Below are 21,250 nucleotides of genomic sequence, written 5' to 3'. Positions count from 1 at the left end.
TGTGTATAATGTAAATGCCAATGGATTTTAAAACCGCAGCCAACAGTCATGAATGATCGATAAGGTAAGAAAATTAATAAAAGTTAGTAACTATTGTAGTTAATCAATGAGGATAACTTTGTCATCATAATAAAAATGGCTGCGAATGTTATTGTATTCAGCTGGACCTAATAACGTATCCAGTGACTGAATGCTTCAATCAATATCTGCATTTTGCCTAACGTAGAAAAACAATATTGTGGGCGTGTTTCGAAGGGGAGAAACGTAGTTAGTCAAGTTGCAAGGCATTTTCCACGTTGGTGAGACAAAATTGTTTCAAACTTATGCAAATCTCTTCTAAGAGGAAAACGTATTCCACCCAATACCTACTTTAATTAAAATAATAACAAATATAGAATCTACCAGTAAATATCTGTATGGGTCAGATTGGATCTATACATAGCGAAAATAATAAACTACATAGCAACACAGTTGCTATATATTCTAGTATACCAAGAGGAGAAACAAATGCCATTACATATTACTTCCTTCTTCTATCCTTTGAAGTCAAAGCATTTACAACAGCTATCGGATTCAAGAATTTAATAATAACTTAAGGCTCCAAGCCCGTAGAAGGTAAACAAATTTTGACGTCATCACAAACCTCGAAAAAAAAAAGGTCACACAACTTTATCACAAATAGTACTGGAATGGAATGAGAGATCAAATAAATATTGATTTTGAGATATACATGCAAAAAAAGATGTAATGAATTGTCTCAAATTGAAATTCATTTAGAGTTTAAGAAATTCGGTAATAGTAGACCAGCCAAACACAAAAATTGTGACTTTTACCTGCATGGAATGTTAATGACAGGCATACAAGCTAAATCAATCTGTCATAGGTCAGACAGAAATACTTGGGTGGATGACACTAATAATTGTCATCTTGAAGGTCATTTCAAGGTCATATTGAGACCCCAAGAGGTCAAATCACAAAGTCTTCCAAATCCAGTCTATGTCAAAAGAAAGGTACGGACGAGACAAACAATTTGGTACTATTTTTAGGTCAGAATATTGATCTCAAAAGGCCATAGTCTCAAATTTTGGAATGTTATACAGGGATATTTAAAATGATTGTCGGGGTTTCAATATTTTTTTTAGAAGTTCATGAAAAATTTGGCATTTATAACAGCAGCTGTTGATGGAGACACTTTCAAAGTTTTCTTTCGTAATAGACAGTGTCCTGTATGTAGTTACGCATTTGGCTGCTAGGAGGCAGTTTTTAAAAGATTGCGGGTCATGGATCTTATAAGCTTTGTGTTTGAGTCTTATCATAGTCAGTCAGTTGGCATCAAATGCAACCAACACAACTAAACACATACTGAATGGGAAAAGCATACTACCGGACAGTGAGAAAATATCAATTCATAGGTTTCGACATTTTTCCTTGAACGTGATCAATGTTTTAAGAAACAAGAACGCAACTCTTAGAAATGCACTCCACAATGCAGTTTGCCAGCTATCTTAGTTCTCAGTGACAAGAATGTGAAAGGACTCGAGACAGAACTGGACAAGACATTAGCTGACACGGTTGTGCAAATACCATATATTTCTAAAAATTACCTCGGACATTATAAAACTTATCATGTAGTGAATAATAGTTATATCGTAATGTAATCGCAAAGCACATTACTTGGTGAGCATTTTCTGTTGTTGTGTGTATGCACAGGATGAAATTTTTTCCGTACTAAGGTGTACTCAGCTCTTTCCACTTGAAGAGGGCATTGGAGGCCTCCCTATCGTTTGCACACGCATTTCAGTCGCTATAGCTGTCTTCTTCCCTATGCAAGCGTATTGGCGGGGAGTGGTTGTCCAGCGTCCAGCGTTGCTAGTCTCAACATGTTAACACCTTACACGCATGTTAAAAGGAGAGTATTCTTGTCTTATGAACCGTTCACTTGCATTTAACTATTAAGATAATATAAGAAAACTAAATGACAGCCGGCTCTGTGGCTGAGTGAGCACTGTCACGCCAGACGTTCCACCTTTCAACCCTGGTCAAGGCATCTGTTAGTCCTGTTCGTCCTCATCGACTCGATAAACATCGTGATGTAGAAAAAACAACGTAAAATAAACAAAATAGAATTGGATGGAAAGAACTAGATAAACAATAGGTTACTTTTGATGTCTCTTGCAAACAAGGTGCCCTACGTTTGATACTCGGTGGAGACGCACAGTGGTTTGGTTCACTTTTCTGAAGTCTTTTTGCTTCTTGACTGGTCTACTAATCGTGCACGATCCCACCAAAGTTTTCTTAGATGAGTAAGAAGTCAAACAAAATTCAAGAAAGTTACATTTCTGTCAGGTAATAGAAGAAAACATGTCTCTGTCTTCTGCACGGCACAGTCCAGTTCGACGTTCCTTTATTCGATCAGAATTTCATCCTTAACTGATGAACAATTATTTTTTAACTCTTAGAAGAAAATGTGGGAGGCTTTTTTGTTCTTTCTCAACATATAAGTTCACCTCCTACCATCACTTCCTTATCTTTCCTTGTTTGGGAGGTAAACGTTTCAAGAGAGAGAAAAAGGAAAAGACACCCAAAGGATAGAAGAGAATACCACAGAGAGAAAGGAAGAAGGAAAAATAGAAAAAGGAAGTTAAAGAGAAATTAAGATAGCGCGTGCGAGCACGCAAGGGACAAAGAGAGGAGAGAGAGAAAGAAGAATGCAACACAGAGAAAATGAGAGAGAGGGAAAGAGTGATAGATCGAGAGCGAGGGATACAACACATAGTGAAACTGAGAGAGAGAGAGGGGGAGAGAGAGTTAGAAAGAGGAGGGGAGATGGAGAAAGAGTGACACAAAGAAACTGAGAGAGAGAGAGAAAGCGAGCAGGAGCGAAGGAAAAAATATGAAGATAAATAGAAAATAGAGAGAAATTAAGATGGCGTGTGCGAGAGCGTGAGAGAGACATACACAAAGGGACAAAGGGAGAAAAAGAGAGAGAGAGAGAGAGAGAGAGAGAGAGAGAGAAGGAAATAGAGAGAGATATAGAGAGGTAAACAAAAATTCAGAAAGAGAGAGGGGTAAAGAGAAATTCAGAGAGAGAGAGAGAGGTGTAAAGAGAAAGGCATAAAAAGAGAGAGAGAGAGGTGTAAAGAGAAAGGCATAAAGAGAGAGAGAGACCGACAAACGGAGTTAAAGATAAAGACAGACAGAGAGAGGAAGCGAGCAGGAGCAAAAGGAGGAGAGAGACCCGGAAATGGAACTCCGGAATCCAGTTCGCCACAAAGGAACAGATGACTACGAATCGACTTCCCTTGATCGCCGGCAGCTGTTAGGAAAATTAAAATGGACGCCGAGGTATTTTTTTGATCTCGGCAGGAGCGCGACGGAGATAATGAACGACGGAGCTGCGACGAAAATTCAAACACCTCGGATTTCAAACGACCGAGACTTCAGAAATCTACGCCTCGCTTATTGAATAGGCAACGCAAGCGAGGGACTTCACACGGGACAAAGCAGTGTCTAAGCAGAGAAAGAAGCTTTGTCGATGCAGCGTACCGGGTTTCCTGATTCGGGATATTGCAGTGGCTGCATTCAATCTAAATAAGGTGGCACTCGGAGGCAAAGGTGTGGAGAATATAAGGAAACTGCAGATTAGAAAAACTTTGAAGTGCACAGGAAAGAATGTGGAGGGTTCGCGTTGTTTCTGTTCTCTAAATAGACTAAATGTACAATTTTCTTGTCTATGTGAGAAGGATAAACGAAAAACTCAATATGCTGACCAAAGCAGTAATTTATTTTATTATAAAACATAAACTAAATGTAACGTTTCAACCTTCTAGCAATGTCTTCTTCAGATTGTGCACCAAGTACAAATGTAACAAGAGTGTGTACATAGGAGAAAAAAAGAGGCTGAAAGACAGGTTGAAACAACATAGGGATGATGTACGACTTAGAGAGAGAAATGCTATATTTAAACACACGAGAGAAACAGAACATGACATAGAGTGCGATGAGGCTAAGCAGATAGGAAGGGAGAAGAGAATACTAGTGAGAAAATGGAAGGAGGCCAAGGAAATAGAGAAGAAAGGTGAATAAGACACAATGAACTGGAATGGGGGACTGAAGATAAACAAAGAATGGAAGAAGGTGTTAGAAAGAGTGGAAAGGACAAGAGAGAAAGAGGAGAGAAGAAGGAAGAAGAGTGAAGGACAAAGAGCATGAGATAAAGAGTCCAACCACATTCTAGATGGAAGTAAATATGTTTAGCCTTTTAGGTGAAAGTACAGTTGACAAGGGAAAGCCACCTGCTAGAATGTTCCAGAACAACTTTCTAATAGTCTGGAGGGGAGTAATGTTTGTGTATATATATCGTCCTGTTTTTGTACCTTGTTACATTTGTACTTGGTGCAGAGTCGGAAGAAGACCTTGCTAGAAGGTTGAAACGTTACGTTTAGTTTATGTTTTATAATAAAATAAATTAATGCCCTGGTCATCAGATTGAATTTTTCATATCATGGAAACAAGGCTTAATGGTGTTATAAAATGATAAACGAATTGTACAGTGACTACTACTCTCTGTACATGTTCGGAAAACACTCTTTATGTACAAATCAACAAAATTGATTCTATTGTTCATTGATTGATTTGGATGAGTGATGATATGATGAAACTAACGAGGAGACAATCACAGAGAACGCCTATACCCAAGCCTAGGTTCGAATCCGAGACACTTGACGTCCTAGCGCGTTGTGCCAACAAGTCCACCACGGAAGTCAGTGATCCTATTGTTGAACTGTTAGTATATATTACAAGACGGATATAAGAAAGGCATATATCGAGAAATTTTCATACAGCACAATTGGCTATTTTACGCTGAGATTATCGACAAAAGAGCGAAATTTAAAAATAACACATAAAATATTGAGAAATGTAAGTCAGAGATACACTATTTGATATTATTTGCCAGCATATTTTTTTAAATACAAAGGACGTTCCATAAGTTTTGCACAGATGGTTATAATATTTGTATTAGTTGTAATATGATGATGAAATTTTAGGTGAACATACTTTGATCCTTTGGCTAGAAGACCATGTCACTCAATGTAGCCTTCATCTGCAGTGACGCAACTCGTCTAACGTTCTTTCCATGCCTTGAAAGCAATTTGGTAAAATTCAGGTGGCTAACTTTTACACCATTGTTTCAGACAAGAAATGAGGTCGTTGTCGAATATTTTTCACTGCAGGTGGGCCTTCAGACGACCAAACAGGAAGAAATCTGAAGGAGCCAAGTCCGGTCTATAGGGAGGCTGATAGACGGCTTCCTATCGCATCGTTGGATACTGCCGCGGTCCAATGCGCTATTGTCACTGGACAAGAGACCAAGAGTCCGGAGCTGCAAGGTAAGGTCATCAAACTCCATCATGACCATGCCAAGCCTCACACAGCCATGATGACACAACAATAATTTATGAAAATGGGATAGTAAGTTTCTTGGCGCAAGAAAACTTCAAGCGCCACTGCTGTGGCTCTTTCATGTTTACATTCTCCAAGTTCTTCAATGGTGAAATATACAGTCTTTACACAGTTTCACGATTGTCCCATGCTTTATTTAAAAACCGTCTAAGTATTATTTTGGATTGACAAGAATAACAGGATTGGGGAAGTCTGTCTAGTCTCCATCATTGTGTCTAGTCTCCATCATTGTGTCTTTCCCGCCATGGACAAAAGCGGACTTGTCACATTTACGAGTATCGTATTTCTCTTAACGTTTTCCTACATTGAGCCTTCGATACCTGGTAGAGGCTCATACTGGTTCGGATCCCACTTTAAACTGTAGGTCCAGTCCCGATTAGCCGTTCTGTGCATAAAGCGGACTTAAGAACTTAACTATGTTGAGTCATCTCTGATAAATAGAAAGAAATTTCGTTCACCCAAGCATTGAAAAATACCTAACTCAAATTAAACTTGTTTTCCTTCACTTTATGCAACCGGCATATCCTTACAGCTGGTTTGGCTGCATAACATTTAGGCGCACTGTGCACAGGGACTAGTCTGAATTGGATGACGAGTCTTTGCTGTGTAACTTGGCGCCTATCGCGCCAGAACAACAGGCGATTTTACAGTGTGTTCTCGTAAACCATCGATGACCCACACCACCCCTCTGCACTTCGAGCAAGTTCGTAGTTGTTCTCAGACACAACCCATTTGCTGAAGACGCAAAGCGTACAAGTTTGTGCGACAAGAAAGTTATTGAGCTGCCGTTTGGGTTCGAGGAACATATTCAAACACTGAAGAGTACAATAAAAACTAACGCAGAACAACGTGTTAAAAAGCCTGGTTCTGGCAACAGCGCACAAGTAACGTCACACTCAATGGGAGGAACACCACAGACTTACAGCAAATACCGTATAAGAAATCGAAAAGAAGTACAGAGAAGTACAACCCTCCTGTAAGTCTCATTTCAAAGATTCGTGTACGGGTTTTACTGTAACAACGGTTTATGTACACCGTGCCACCAAGGCACATAGGAAGCAGTGCATACCACACGTTCTCGATCTCGGCTATGGTGGAGGCGATTTGATGCATCATGCTCCGCTTAACTTCCTAAAATCTAAGTGCAGACCAGAAATTGTGCAGTGTCTATCTGTGAACTTCTTCGTCGAATTTACACAACTACGGTTGTTCTATATTTTCGAGCCCTCGTTCCTCAGTAAACAGGCGAAAATACGAAGGGCTAATAGAAATTCGTACTCTTTACTTTCAACGATAAATCTAGAAAATACAGTGGCTGAGTGGTTGGTACAGAGCGCAACAAAGTCAGGAGTACTGGGTTCGAATCTCGACCTGGTCATGAGTATTCCTTGCGAGTGTCCCTTCAATAATTTCATATCATCACTCATCCTCATATTGATTGATTGATTGATTTCCTGTTATTCTACTTCGTTTTTTGTGCTACTTTTGGCTAAATTGCGAAGATGGGGATGAGTGATGATATGATGAAATTGATCATTGGACACTCACAAACATCCATGCCCAGGAGGTATTCGAACCCGGGACCCCTGGCGCCGTAGCTCGATGTGCTGACAACTCCGCCACGGGGGCTGGCTCATTCTCATACTATATATGTATGTATATGTATATGTATGTATGAACCTACAAGTCTACACAAGTTCTCCAATACACCAGAAGATAGTTCGTCACTTGTGTCAGAACGTTTCTGGAACCGCGTCTTCATTGATTGATTGATTTGGAGTTTTAAGTCCACTTTATGCAGAGAGAGGCTAATCGGGACTGGGCCTACAGTTTAAAGTGGGATCCGAACCACCATTTCTACCGGATATCGAACCAGGGGACCTTGATTACAAGGCGACAACGTTACCGCTAGTCGGAACGAACACCACTCGAAAAAAGTAATCTCATGAATATAAACCATTGAAAGACACTACAGGCAATAAATCATACGAAAAGAAGAAAAAATCGCTTCTCTGGAAAAGTTTGAATACGCACCTCAAAAATAAGAAAAAATGTTTTAAGCTTTGTTGCTATGCACTGAATGATACTGCTGTGGCAGCCTGAGACCTGTTCGTTCGTCTATTACGGAGCTTGCGGGCTCCCTAACTCAATAATTCCGAATCCGATTTGAAAGTAATCTAGTATCTAACCTAATTGTGGGACTGTTAACAGGTGATTGGATTCTGAGACTGTTCGATACGTGCTTCCTAATCCAGTGCAACGATTCCGAGGAAGTTCACATTTATGGATTTTTTTAAGGTTGTCAACCACAGGGTGTACAAAAAGTATTGAGCACATTGCACATTGTTTATTTACTTGAATTCAATTCGATGCAAGTTCCATCAATTTTACCCAAAGATAATGACAATCTTCTACCCTGAAGACGAGATGACGTTAGCTCTAGAAAGCTTGGAATCCTTTCCACAACTCACGTGGTCGATAGTCCGAGAGAATATTTTCATCACTCATCGCCAGGAAAGCTTCAAGACGCACGACAATCTAGGATATTTGTAGCGTACATCTGTGTTCGGGTGTGAGATTAGGTGACCCTGGTACCCATATCTCAATGCATTTACACTTATGCGACAACTTGTATCGAAATTAATGGATGAGCTGAAGATTTACTTTCTTGGAGAAATGTCGTCTGCACCATAGGACAACAACAACAACGTTGGTGATTGGCCAACTTTATCTATACTAGCCTCATACAGATTCACTATGTACCCTTCTATTTGTAAGATACACACACGTTTTGTCGCTACAACTCACTTGTAAGGGAAGCTACAGTAAATTCTCTCCGATGGAAAATTTTTCGAACACTACAGTCCAGGATATTTATTTCTAAACAAGGAAAAAGCGTCCTTTGTGTATGATGTACTTAGATCTATAGGCTTAATCATATTAGCAGAATTTCATCATCTACAGCTTCCCTTTCCTTTGTGTGCTGTCCTACGGAAATTATAGTTGATAACTGCCAACGTTGGCGTACGCAGAGCGGAGTTAATGGGTCTGCAGTCCCCAGATTATAATTTTGTTCATGGAGAACTTTTGAAACGAAGGTTGATAATGGAAATCACGAAATATTTTAGAGTGTATCCTACCAGCAACCTTAGAACGTAGCTATGTAATATCCACCTTTTCAATTCCAGTCCCCTATAAATAAATAAATAAATAAATAAATAAATAAATAAATAAAAAAACCTGCGTACGCTAGCTGCTGCCAACAAGGTACAATTCTGAAAGTTCCAAAAATTTCAACATCTAAGGGTCCACTGTAGGGAACACACACAGAACTCGGCTGCATATACCGGGTTGCCAGAATTAAAGTTACCCAACTCAGAGCACTCTGTAGCCTGTTTGAGGCATCGTAGAACTCTGAAATTTGATGAATACACTATGCAGACCATGGGGGAGAAGATGGAAATAAAAACAATTGTTCAATTTTCCGCCACCAGGTTCAAATGTGGCGCTGTACTTCCATGATGGGTTGTAATAATGACGTAAACTGCTCCAATTGGTTATGGATTTGCCTTTACCTTGCAATCTTGCAAAAAACGAGAGATTATTTTCTCGCAACTTCCAGCCACTAACAAATGTCTTTCTAATTAGTAACTCAGCTAAATCACTTAACGTGATTATTGTACAACCCATCATGGACGTACAGCGCCACATTTCAACCTGGTGGCGAAATATTGAACTATTTTTTATCGCCATCCGCTTTGCCATAGTCTGCATATTGGATTCATCAAATTTCAGAGTTCCACGATGCCTCAAACAGGCTACAGAGGGCTCCGAGTTGGGTAACTTTAATTCTGGCAACCCGGTATATTTGCTACGTAATATCAGGGATGCAAGTTTAATTATGATAAAATAATTAAAAATAATGACACAATAAAGCCCACCAGATTAATATGTTTGCTCCCTTGAATTATTTTTATGCGTCGATCCTGAAATCGAAAGATTCTTGCAGTAGAAGCAACTTATCAAATCTTGTACCATTTCAATCCACACAAACATTTATTATCAACTGTAGATAAAAGATAACTTCAAGTTATAAAATAAAAATAAAATAAATGTCGTGTCCTTTTTAAAGATTCCAAACATTCCAAACATCTCATAAATACATGCGAAGTTGAAACTTCGACGAAGAAAGCCACAATAGAGCTTCCTTCCTGTCAACTGCACTGAAGCACTGAAGCAGTTTTAAGGTAGAGATGACACAACGAGAGGACAACGCTTATTCAAACTAATTCAGGATTGGTTCTCGCAATTAAGCAAAGCCATCCATAAGCAATATAAGAATTGATTGATTTTATTTATTTTACTTCGCTTTTCATTTGGCTAATCGTGAAGATGAGGGAGAATGAGTGATGATATGATGAAATTGATGAAGGGACACTGATTGATTGAATTGGTGTTTTATGTCCACTTTATGCACAGTTAGGCTAATTGGAACTGGACCAGTTCAAAGTGGGATCCGAACCACTATGTGCCTTCACCGGGTATCGAACCCGGGACCCCTAGATTACAAGGCGAATACGCTACCACTGCGCCATGCCATCGGTGAGGTACTGAACGGACACTGGCAATGAGCATCCTTGCCCAGGTTAGTATTCGAACCTGGGACCCTTGGCGTCACACAAGAATATCCTCAGCTCTCTTCTACTGAATGAACTATAACGCTGTATCTAATGGCTGTGCACGTGCAACCTTCAGAACAGTCCTTTTGTTAAGGAGAAGGAAACAGCGTTCTACAAATAGATACGTTTGTACCAAAGTACTTTTCAGGGTGAGTGGGGGCAGATTGGGTTCGAGTCTAACCTAATAAGAGAGGGAGCAAAAAAAAAGAAAGGAACGTTTCTCTGTTGTGACGTTCTTTGATTCCAACCCCCTCCACCCTTCCCACTTGTCCTCTTCCATCAAAGGCATGCCTTGTTTCGAGCGCCCCATTCCAGACCCGGAGTTTCAAAATTACTTCTCCAGTTTTGACGGCTTTTCTGTCTTCGCGCTGCGAGAGCGTGTAATCAGCTGTTGAAGAAGAAAGATTCTTCCCCCCGCTGGGCGCGCCAGCTTCGCATGCATGTGCCACGTAAGTTAATTATCAGCACAAAGCGCCCTCTGTAGCGATCACTCGGCGCGGTTACACTTTGTGCCAGAGGACTGCGCGCGTTGTTTGCGTCACAGGGTTAGCTGTTACAGTCAGCAGTCACAGGGCCCATGTGCCAGGATTTTTTTCCCCACTTTCCTGTACGTGCCACCGGACGCTCAAATTTTTTTGATGCTCAAAACGTGTTCCTAAGCTTCGTTAGCGTGTGCATGCTGGATATAGTAAAATAAAACGGCCTCTGAGGCGAATCTGTTAGCATAGCGCGCTAGGACGTCAAGGGTCCTGGATACGAACACCGACCTGGGCGCGGATTTTTTTTCCAGTCAACTTGTGAATGCGGTTTCATTTCTTGCTCTCTTATTGGCTGTTGGAAAGTTGCGGTGCTGTGATTGTGAGAATATCTTATTTGCGCTGTACGTTACGTTAGGTTAGGTTAGATTAGATTAGATAGCAGCAAATTTGCGCTAAAAAATAGGAAATAAGACATTCTCACAATCACAGCACCGTAACTTTCCAACAGCCAATCAGAGAGCAAGAAATGAAACCGCATTCACAAGCTGAGTGGGAAAAAATCACGACCTGGGCATGGGTGTTCACTGTGACTGTCTCATCATCAATTTCATATCATCACTCATCCTCAACGTCGCGATTAATCAAAAGTGGCAGAATATCGACATTGAATAACAAAACCCAAATCAGCTATGGCCAAATGTTAGAGTTCTTACAATTTATTTGCATGTTACTTATCGTGTCCTGGTGACTAAATAATCATGATTTTACGCGACTTAGAATCCCGTCACATTGGGTTTCTGGGGCGGCCTATACATGTCTGTTTCTTTATGAATGTTCCTTCGTCAATTGCTTGTGGTCATCATTCATCCTCATCGTCGTGGGGTGTAAAAGGCGACACACCCAAAAGTCAACATCACTTCCACGTAGTACACTGCAGTAACTGTTTCTTGCAGGCTAACAAGACTCTGGCGCCTGGCCCATTGACAGGATAATCCTTTGTGGTGTTGTGTTGCCCTGTGTCTTGTCCTACTGTGTGCCCCTTTACAGCCTCAGCGTTCAACCTAGAGGAGACTTTTGTCCTCAGAGAGAGTATCGTAACCTTCTCCTAGGAATGAAGATTGAACCAGGGACGTTCAGTTGTCCCTATGCGTGGCGTAGCTCGATCACCATTCATCCTCATGACTCTATCTGATAGCTCGGCGGTAAGGAGCGAGAGGTACAACACACATTCAAGAGATGACAAAACACAACCATTTGGATTTTACGCTTTCAAGTTTGGATCACACATCGTCAGATGAGGTAATTACCTGCCTTAGCTGATAACTCTGGCCTTCAGAGTGAACACTTAGGCGTGAGACTGTACAGCTCTCCTGCTGTTTTCAAGGTACAGTCTCCTGAAGAAGTGACCCCTCACCGCCCGTTGCCCTCAATACTTATTCTCCCTCCTTTCTCCATAATGCCCAGTCATTACCCAATACTACCTTTAGGTCAGCACCTTATATACCGGTTTGCAATACCTTTCATTCAGGAAGGTTGGTTAACTTCTGACATGGCATTCCTTACATACCTATGAGTGCAACGGCTTGTGATCGGGTTTATGAACTTCGTGCCTGATGAAGTTTCTCATTTTATGGGCGATGTTACGGTATAGTTTCAGCTCTTGTATAGTATTGAAGGAATGAATTAACAGCAAAAATTGAGTAATGAAGTTTTTAAGAAACATATTTTATATCTTGTCAGGGGTCTGTCCTCAATTTTGTTATAGTTAAGGAGCTTTTCCCAGGCAAAAATATCCTAGGTGCTGATGTGCCCGTAGATGAACTATAAAAATCACCAATCAACCAACCTCATCGTAACAATTAACACACAAAAATGGCAAAGTAACAAACTTCCAAAAATATGGAATCAGATAGAGATATGCAACTTCTATTAGCATATTCAGTACCGTTTTAGGTGTAGGAGGGAAGGGAATTATCCAGATTGCAACACTGTGGCGTGTTTCAAAGGCTTTGGATTTTCAACTGCTTATTGCGCATGTGGGAATTCGTAACCCTCATGAAACTGAAACGGGTGAACTAAATGTAATTTCAGCTTCGGCAAACATCAAATACTGTGCACAAAACTGCCACGAAGGATCTGAAGGGACATCTTAAAGTGTTGCACAAACACGTTGGTAACACTGTTAAGCCTTGTTTCCATGTTAATAATGATGGCAAAGGCAAACTTTTATAGTATAAAAAATATTCATAAAAACGTGACGTTTCCACCCTCTAACACGGTCTTCTTCAGACGAAACTTCACAATAAATTAATGAAAGTTACAAAACATAATCTTACATGTACACTCCCAGACAGTGTCCATAAACAAACCAACAGGAAGGCACCAGTCCTTATCTTCTTCCTCCCTCAGAGAGGAATAGTGAGTAAGTGGAAAGAATCCAAGGAAATAGAGAAAAAAAGGAGAAGAAGAAATGATGAACTGGAATGGGTGGCTGAAAATTAACAAAGAATGGCAAGGAGTGCTAGAAAGAGTGGAAAGGATGAAAGAAAGGAACGAAGAAAGAAGATGAAAGAAAAACGAAGAAAGAAGAGAGGAAGGAAGGGGTCCAGGAGATAAGGAATCTGAAGTGAAGGCATTGATAAAGACAGACTCTTACACCTGTCAATCACCTGTCCGGTAGTGTCACTTACCTGTCAGTAGATTCCACACTCAGGAATTCCTGAAATTAAATGTTCCAATGGTGCCTTCCTGTTGGTTTGTGTGTGGACCCTGTCAATTTATTGTGAAGTTTCGTCTGAAGAAGATTTGTTAGAGGTTGGAAACGTTACACGTTTTTATGTATACTTTTTATACTATAAAAGTTTTCATTGGTTAGGATTTTAATGTTTTATTAGAACGTTGGGTTTGCACAAATGCACATATCTACATTTCCTGGCTATCAATGTTCAGGTTTTTCATGTCGTTGCTGACCAAGAGAGCCATCACGTGCATATCTAAAATTACTCCTTGACAGTCACGGACACTTATTTGTTTCAATGAGAAACGTGCTCGTGACTGTACGTGCGAAAGGAGTGCTGGCAGGCCAGACACATCTTGTTTTTAGATTTTTCAACTGTGAATTTTTTTTCTAAAAGATTCAAAATAGATTACATTGATCCCTAGTGTTTTCCCAATTTTCATTATTATTTTTGTTCATAAAATCTTAAAGGTAGCGTACGTAGGAAGAAAAAATCATGTGGAGGGCCTAAGACTACTTATTAAACATAATAACAACAATTTAATAAATAATTTTGTTTAGCCCACTGTTATATCACAGCCCCCCCCCCACTTTGCGATGTATGTTCCGACATAACACTCCTGCAAGTGACCGAGCAATTGGTTCTTGTTTTGGTTAATGATGATATTTTTGCAATTATTATAATTATTATATAACCGCACTTTATGTAAAATCAATATGAATTAGTTTTAGTGATTAATGAAAATTTTATGTGACACTCGTAATTGGTTCTTACTTTTTATTAATAATGATAATCTTTGTAATCTCTATATATATAAAAAATGGAGGTATGTGTGTATGAGTGTATATGTTTGTTCCGGCATAACGCTCGAACGCCTGGAGCAATTTCAACCAAACTTGGTACACGTATCACTTACAATCTGGAAATAATACTTTGGGGGTAAGACATCCCTGGCACCCCTAGAGGTGGGTTGGGAAGGGGTGACATGTAAAAATCATCCAAAGCGACCGATATTAAATTCCGCACAGACAGACATCCGTGACTCTATGCAATCCCGCACAACAACATTGTTTCACGGATTGTCTAACATTCAGGCTGATAACGCGCGGTATTAGTGTGGAATGCAGAGTTTTCGGAGTCGCTCCCAATGCTGTTCAACTCCAAGTTCATCACCTATCGGGATGGGAGGTGACAGGGGGTGAAAAATAAAATGCCACAAATGACCTAGATTAGTGTCTAATCCATAGTTTTCGGAGTCGCTAAGCTATTTGGTGACATTCACAATCACATTTAAAGTTAGTTACATTTTACACTATAGTAGTTAGATTTCATTATTTTCCTGTCTAATAGAAGATTGGGATAAATAAATACCCGGGCAACGCTGGGTAATCAGCTAGTTATTATATAATTAAGTATATAAAGAATAAATGAAGTGGTGATTTAATAACAAAATAGCCTCTAAAACCCCTCCCCTCAGGTAAGTAAATTTCGTGTACGGCACAGGTAAGATAGGGTTAAGCCACTTGTATGTATTTGTTTCTTTAAATTTACTTTTCAAGCAGCATGCTATTCCGCGTGTGTCTTTACGTTGTGAGATCTCCCTAAATCCAACAAAACTGCTGAGAGGGGCCAAAGAAGCCATGAATCGTTTGCAAATCCCCCTGTCTGTCACACACAGAAATTTCATCCTAAGAAGTACTGTTTATCAACGCGCAGACCCATGCTGTACACGGCTGACGATATAAGCAGATAACGGCACTCCTTACTCTTAAGGGGACGCTGTCTCCTGCCCACTTCCTTATGCTCCCGCAAGGTGGCAGCACCGACGCACGTGAAAGTATATCACCGCCTCAAACGAGCAATTCCTATCAGGAACCGTTCCAAACACGTCCACTCGTGCATCCTTTATCGTCTCCGTGCAGGGGTCGACGGTAGCTTACGTTTACTAAAGCACCCCTTCCGAAAGAGAAAGCCTGTTTTGCACACGCCGGTGCGATGTATTCGGGTCAGCGGTTGAGAGCTGGAAGAAAATTATGGTCCAGAGCTCTTATGAAGCGTGCCAAGAAGGAAACGCTATTTTGTGGGAAGCGGATGGCTTCGTCCCCTTTTTGCGTCCATCGCTATCAACGTGGGCAGCCTTTTAAGTGTTTGATAAATATTGCCAAGCTCCTGCTGATCCCTGTTTTGAAATTTTGGAGCTTGGACGTGAGGAACGCTGGGCGAAGGAGCGAATTTATGAATACGCGTTTACCTCAGTGGAAAAAGTATTCTCATCCTTTTCAGCAACGAGACTTCGAATCTTTCTTCCGCTTTTCGTGCTAAGAATCGCACTACTTACAAATTTCTTATCTGACGTTACAAAATGCCTGGCAACCTTCGTGCTGAAATATCAGCATTTATAACCAATATTTTCAACTAAAGTTTAGTGTAAATACACGAGTTTTGGCTAATCTGAAGTATCTACCCAGGTAAGATCCAATAATTATTATTTTAAGTACTTGTTATTGTTGGCTAGAAAGAGGAATGTGTTTAAATCAATTTAACAGAAAAAACTTTAAGGAATGGAAAAATTTCCACATCAAACCTTTGTAGATGAACACAGTTTATGAACTGTTCTCAGTAAATCTCAAAAAACGAACCCATCAATTTTAAATTTATTAATGTTTGCCTACAAAACGATTAAATTTATAACAAAAGGGAGAATGGTTTATACATGTGTTGTAAAATATAGTAGCTGACCTCCGTATCGGAGTTGTTATCACAGCACGCTACGACGCCAGTGGTCCCGCGTTCGAACTCCCGACCTGTGAGTGTCCCTTCATCAATCTAATCATATCGTCACTCATCCTCATCTTAGCGATTAGCCAAAAGTGGCGGAAAAGCGAAGTAAAATAAACCAAATTAATCACTAAAATCAAAGAAAAATACAATAACAACGATTGATTGATTGAATTGTTGTTTTAAGTCCACTTTATGCACAGAAAGGTTAATCGGGACTGGACCTACAGTTTAAAGTGGGATCCGTGCCACTGTTCCTCCACCGGGTATCGAACCCGGGACCCCTTGATTACATGGCGACGACGCTAACACTACGCCATCGGCGAGGTCTATAATAACAATTGAAAAATTTATTTAGGGCAACAGGGAAATGGCTGAAGATTGGAAAAGATACTTACATGATTTTCGAATATGCTTCACCGGTTAGACAGAACAGAGCTTGGCAATTCTGTAATTTAACACCGCTTTTCTCTTAGTTGACACAAGAACAACGAAAGTTCCACGACTCGAACTCAAAATCTTCACAGAAGAGAGAGTGAGTTAACCATCTATTGCATTCGGTACATGGAATATTAAAGAACATGTGAGGAGTAAGACGGTTCAATAGTCCTCAGTAAGCAAAAGAGTAAGTAAATATTAGTGTAGAAGCACCCCAACAGATGTCTCTACCTTGGCATTTTCCCTAAACTATCGAATACATACCTAACACACCCATCTCTTGTGGTTTTAAGAAAAGGAAGATAAGGAAATGTTGGAGTACTGATAGATGAAACATAGACATGTTAAAATTCGTTTATTTCTGCAGTTGTGCATGAGAAGTGGTCACGACTAACTTTGTGTGTAACTAGCAGTGATGTGCCGTACACTATAAGTTTACGTCTACATGCATTGTCTACACGTAATCTACGCGTAGATTACATTGGGTTGTAGTTTATATAGACTACGTAGACAATCTAAAGTGCATTAAAATTAATTTTCAAGGCTTTCATGAAAGGAAAGTGACATTTTCAACTATATTGGTTCCTAACGAACTGTAAAGAATCCTATTTACAACAAAGTTTCTCTTCTCTTCTATCAACTATAGAAGAAGATAAATAGTATGCAAAAAAACAACAGATGGTAGTCGTGAGGCAAAATTAGTCTTTTTCCCTTAAAACACTAGAATATTTCCTATGTTAGATTTTTTCCTAGGTGAGAAATTGTTCGAATTTGGAAGGGAGCGTATGAAAAGTTCTCCTTAGACATCAGCAACTGATACGCAGTATAATTTAGTTTTACTTCCACAGCGCCCTTTGCTAAGTTATCACCTTTCGCCATGTTGTTTACATAGATTACGTCATCTACGTGTATAAAATAGTCTACTTGTAGAATGCAGACTATCGTTGTTTACGCGTAGACGCACATCACTGGTAAGTAGTCAGTCAGAAATGTGATGTTCTCAATCTGGATATAGTTTCGACCCGCGACACAGATGGCACTAATGAACGTTTGATACAAAGGGGTAAATGAGAACTGAATAGTGTTATCCATTTATTGTGTTCGGTCCATACACTTTCAAATGGTGAAAACCGATTTTCGAACGTTGAGTTCATTCGATATCAGAGTTCGAAAACCGCCAGCTTATCTAAATTTTACACCGTTACAGTTTCGACAAGGTAAACAAGAGAGCAACGCATTGTTGCCCTCTCGCTAATTTGCCAGTTCTGCCTTGTATCAGGAAAACAACTGAGGGTCGAAAACGAATGGCGCACGTGTCAGGCAAATAACTCATTGGTGCAGACAGTTATTTGCTTTGATCGTTGGGCAATACATCATGTCCAGTTCACCACGGGGCAAGCCCTGCGCAGATAAATCATTGCGTCGTAGAAAGCACCCTCCCTGCAAGAGAAACGGTCTTCCGAGTTCTGTTATTTGAGAAATGTCCATAGGCGACCTCCGTGGCAGCGCGCTACGATCCAGGGCTCCTGGGTTCGAATCCTGGGAAGGGTATTCTTTGCGAGTGTCCAATCATTAATTTCATCATATCATCACTCATCCTTATCTTCGTGATTAGCCAAAAGTGGCAGAAAAGCGAAGATATATATAAACCGAATCAACCAATCACTCATAGTCTGGATAACATCCGGGTTCGAATCCCGGACAAGCTGTGGCTGCTTCATTACGATTGTTCTGTAATGTGCTTTATCATTATCATCGCAATTAATGAACAGAATCCAATGCAAATACTGAAATACAGCCAATTATAGAAACTACAGACTGACTTTCGTAACTCGTAAAAGGGAAAAGGGTAATAAAAGAATGAATGCTTTGAAGAACTGAGAGAATAAGGATGAATGGTGATAAGGTGACGTGGATGAAGGAACAATCACAAACGCATATGGACGACACAAGACAATTCCTACAGAAGATGATACTGGCTGCAGGTCCAAGCGTCTGAGCGTTGTTAGTCTGCAACACTGCAGCACAGGATGTACCACAAGGTTGACTGAGGTTAAGCGTGGTTGACAGTGCCACTGTCTTTGGAAAGGGTCACACATTACACCCGGTAGACTTCTTAAAGCCTGGGACATTCAACAAAATATCTTGTGGCCGAGAGTGTAGTGTGATCCACTTACCAAGATACTTGGTTAGAATCCTGGGATAGTCAAGAGATACACGTAAACATATTAAAGGAAAACTGACTATACAATTAAGTTATGTTATCAAATGAAATACATATACTTAGTTGGAAATGAGGGCCTCCCCGATGGCGTAGTGGTAACGTCGTCGCCTTGTAATCAATAGGTCTTGGGTTCAATATCCGGTGGAGGCACATAGTGTTTCGGGCTTTAAACTGTAGTTCCCGTCCCGCTTAGCCTAACTGTGCATAAAGTGGACTCAAAACACCAAATCAATCAATCAATCTTAGTTGAAAATGCGCCAGTTCATTTCTGACAATTTAATCAAAATAATTCGACATCAATTGAAATTGCAGACAATAACTACAACCTCCCATTAGTGATATATCATACTAAATATAGCAATGTAATTTAATTTCATTTTGTCAATGAATGTAAAGCGTTTCTTCATTCACTTTTTTCTCATCGAGAGAGAGAGAGAGAGAGAGTGAGAAGCAAGACAGTGAAATCGAGAATTCGTCCAATTACGTGGTTGTTTAGAAAACAATGTCGCATTGTTTCCATTGTTCAGAGTTGCATATAATGAGTCGGTTTTGGATTTCAAGAAAACTGATATTGGTACAAGAAACACAGGGAGATTGAGTAATCAACTTCTTCATTCATCTCCAAAATAAGTTACCTTCCAACCCGGACTCTATCTCTCTCTCTCTCTCTCTCTCTGTGTGGTACAATTAGAGATCTACGAGAAGACAAACATGTAGGTTTTGAGATATTCAGTTACCAAAAGAACAAGTTAGGGTTACTGCATCACAGAGTGAGTCAATCTTTTGTTATGAACATTGTTACTCCATTTAATTTCATATTTTCCTCCAAAAAACTTTTCGCAGTGAAATAACTGGAGTAACGTAACGTAAGTAACTCGTTACTCTTACGATAACTTCATTAGTACTGCATAACCGGAGTTATATAAGCAATTGTAATTGTAACATTTTACCTTATAAAATTGACAATGGTTACTTTAAGATTATTACATGCCTTACCTGCGAAACTATTTCATTCACTAGAAGCAATCTAGAATTCTTATAAGTGAAGAATGGCTATTTTTTTAAAAAAAATCCTCCGTGGTTGATAACGATTTGGATATGTGAGTGTTACAGTTGTAGCGTGTGTACAGTCACCAGCAATAAGAATGATAATTAGATTTGTAAAGCGTTAGGTGTGTTGCCTAACCCTACGGCTGGGACATGACTTCAACATCAACTTTTCAATAGCATGTTCGGTAATCGTCGAAGCCTAGGGAGTATTTCAAGATACGGGAGTGCTATATTTATTGGAAATGACTGTACATATTCGGTTGAAATTCCTTATCAGCTTACAGTCCACGCAAAGTAACGAGATACTTTTTGAGTAAAGTAATATAACGGTAATACTTTAATTTGTAACAAAGTCAAAGAAAATCGTCACATATTACTTGAGCAACTAACATTGTTCCTGAATTTTTAGTTACTTTTTAAGTCGCCTTTTTACCTCTGAAAATGAATCATGAGAATCATAATAATTCATGAATACGAATAAATTAGAACGAACAGCATTGGCTGGAATTCAAAATCCGAACTGCTGCGTTTTGTGGTCGATGAACGGTCTCATCCTCAAAGGCACTCGGTTCGAGCCCCTGCATGGTTGACTTCCCTGGAGTGTTGACCAGCCGATACACCATAGGTGTGAGGTTCAAACCTGCAATTACACTCCACAACACGAAATTTGTCCTTTAGATGAAAATGTGGAATTATAATGTATTTGTGCATGACAAAAACGAATCTTTAATAATTTGTTTCCGTGTATCACGTGTCATTTAGCCAAAAAAACAAAATTTGAAAGTTGCATAAGAAACGTATGGGACAATAGTCGAAAGTGTGTTTCTCCTGTGTTACAAAGTATGAATGCTCCAAATAGCACATTGGCATGAAAGGATAAGATGCGTGCAACATGGTTAACGAAATACTGTTGCTTCCTCTGTGAGTGGGACAGTCGGGACAGAGATACTCATTATGTCCGTAAACACTGGCCGCTACGACAGGCATCAAGAACTTATCACGAGATCCAATTGACAAGCTCCAAAATGTGGGATGCGGCAACGAGGAAGATGCTTCACGCGATTAAGCCCACCATAGGTGCATGGCGTTCCTCCCTTTCTTTCTAGTCAACCCATGGTCGCTTGCTGCAAGGGTTGAACTATCCGATGTGTCATATTTGTGAAGTCGTTTTTACGATATTCTTGTTGAATGTCCCACTATTGCTTTCCTCCGGAAACTTATAATCTCGTCAGATGTTTCTCACCCTGTTGAGAGATGATGACAGTGTTTCATCAATTGATTTTAGCTTTAGCTGGTCTGTGAGGAAGCTTTTAGTTAATTCGACTTTTTTTTAATGTATTCTTTCTGTCTTGTCTACAACCTTGCCCTTTTTACAACCCTTGTTTTAACATTTTAAGTAAG

General features: G+C 39.9%; 1 protein-coding gene across 1 annotated transcript in view; it reads right to left on the bottom strand.

Moving 5' to 3' along the window:
* Window positions 1–21,250, bottom strand: part of LOC146001558 (cardioacceleratory peptide receptor-like) — a 450,055-nt gene that overhangs the window by 298,556 nt on the left and 130,249 nt on the right. The gene's annotated exons all lie outside the window — the stretch shown is intronic.

Source organism: Lepisma saccharinum, chromosome 17 (genome assembly GCF_977018435.1).
Source record: "Lepisma saccharinum chromosome 17, izLepSacc3.1, whole genome shotgun sequence".
Taxonomy (NCBI): Eukaryota; Metazoa; Arthropoda; class Insecta; order Zygentoma; family Lepismatidae; genus Lepisma; species Lepisma saccharinum.
This window is presented reverse-complemented; position numbering and strand designations above follow the sequence as displayed.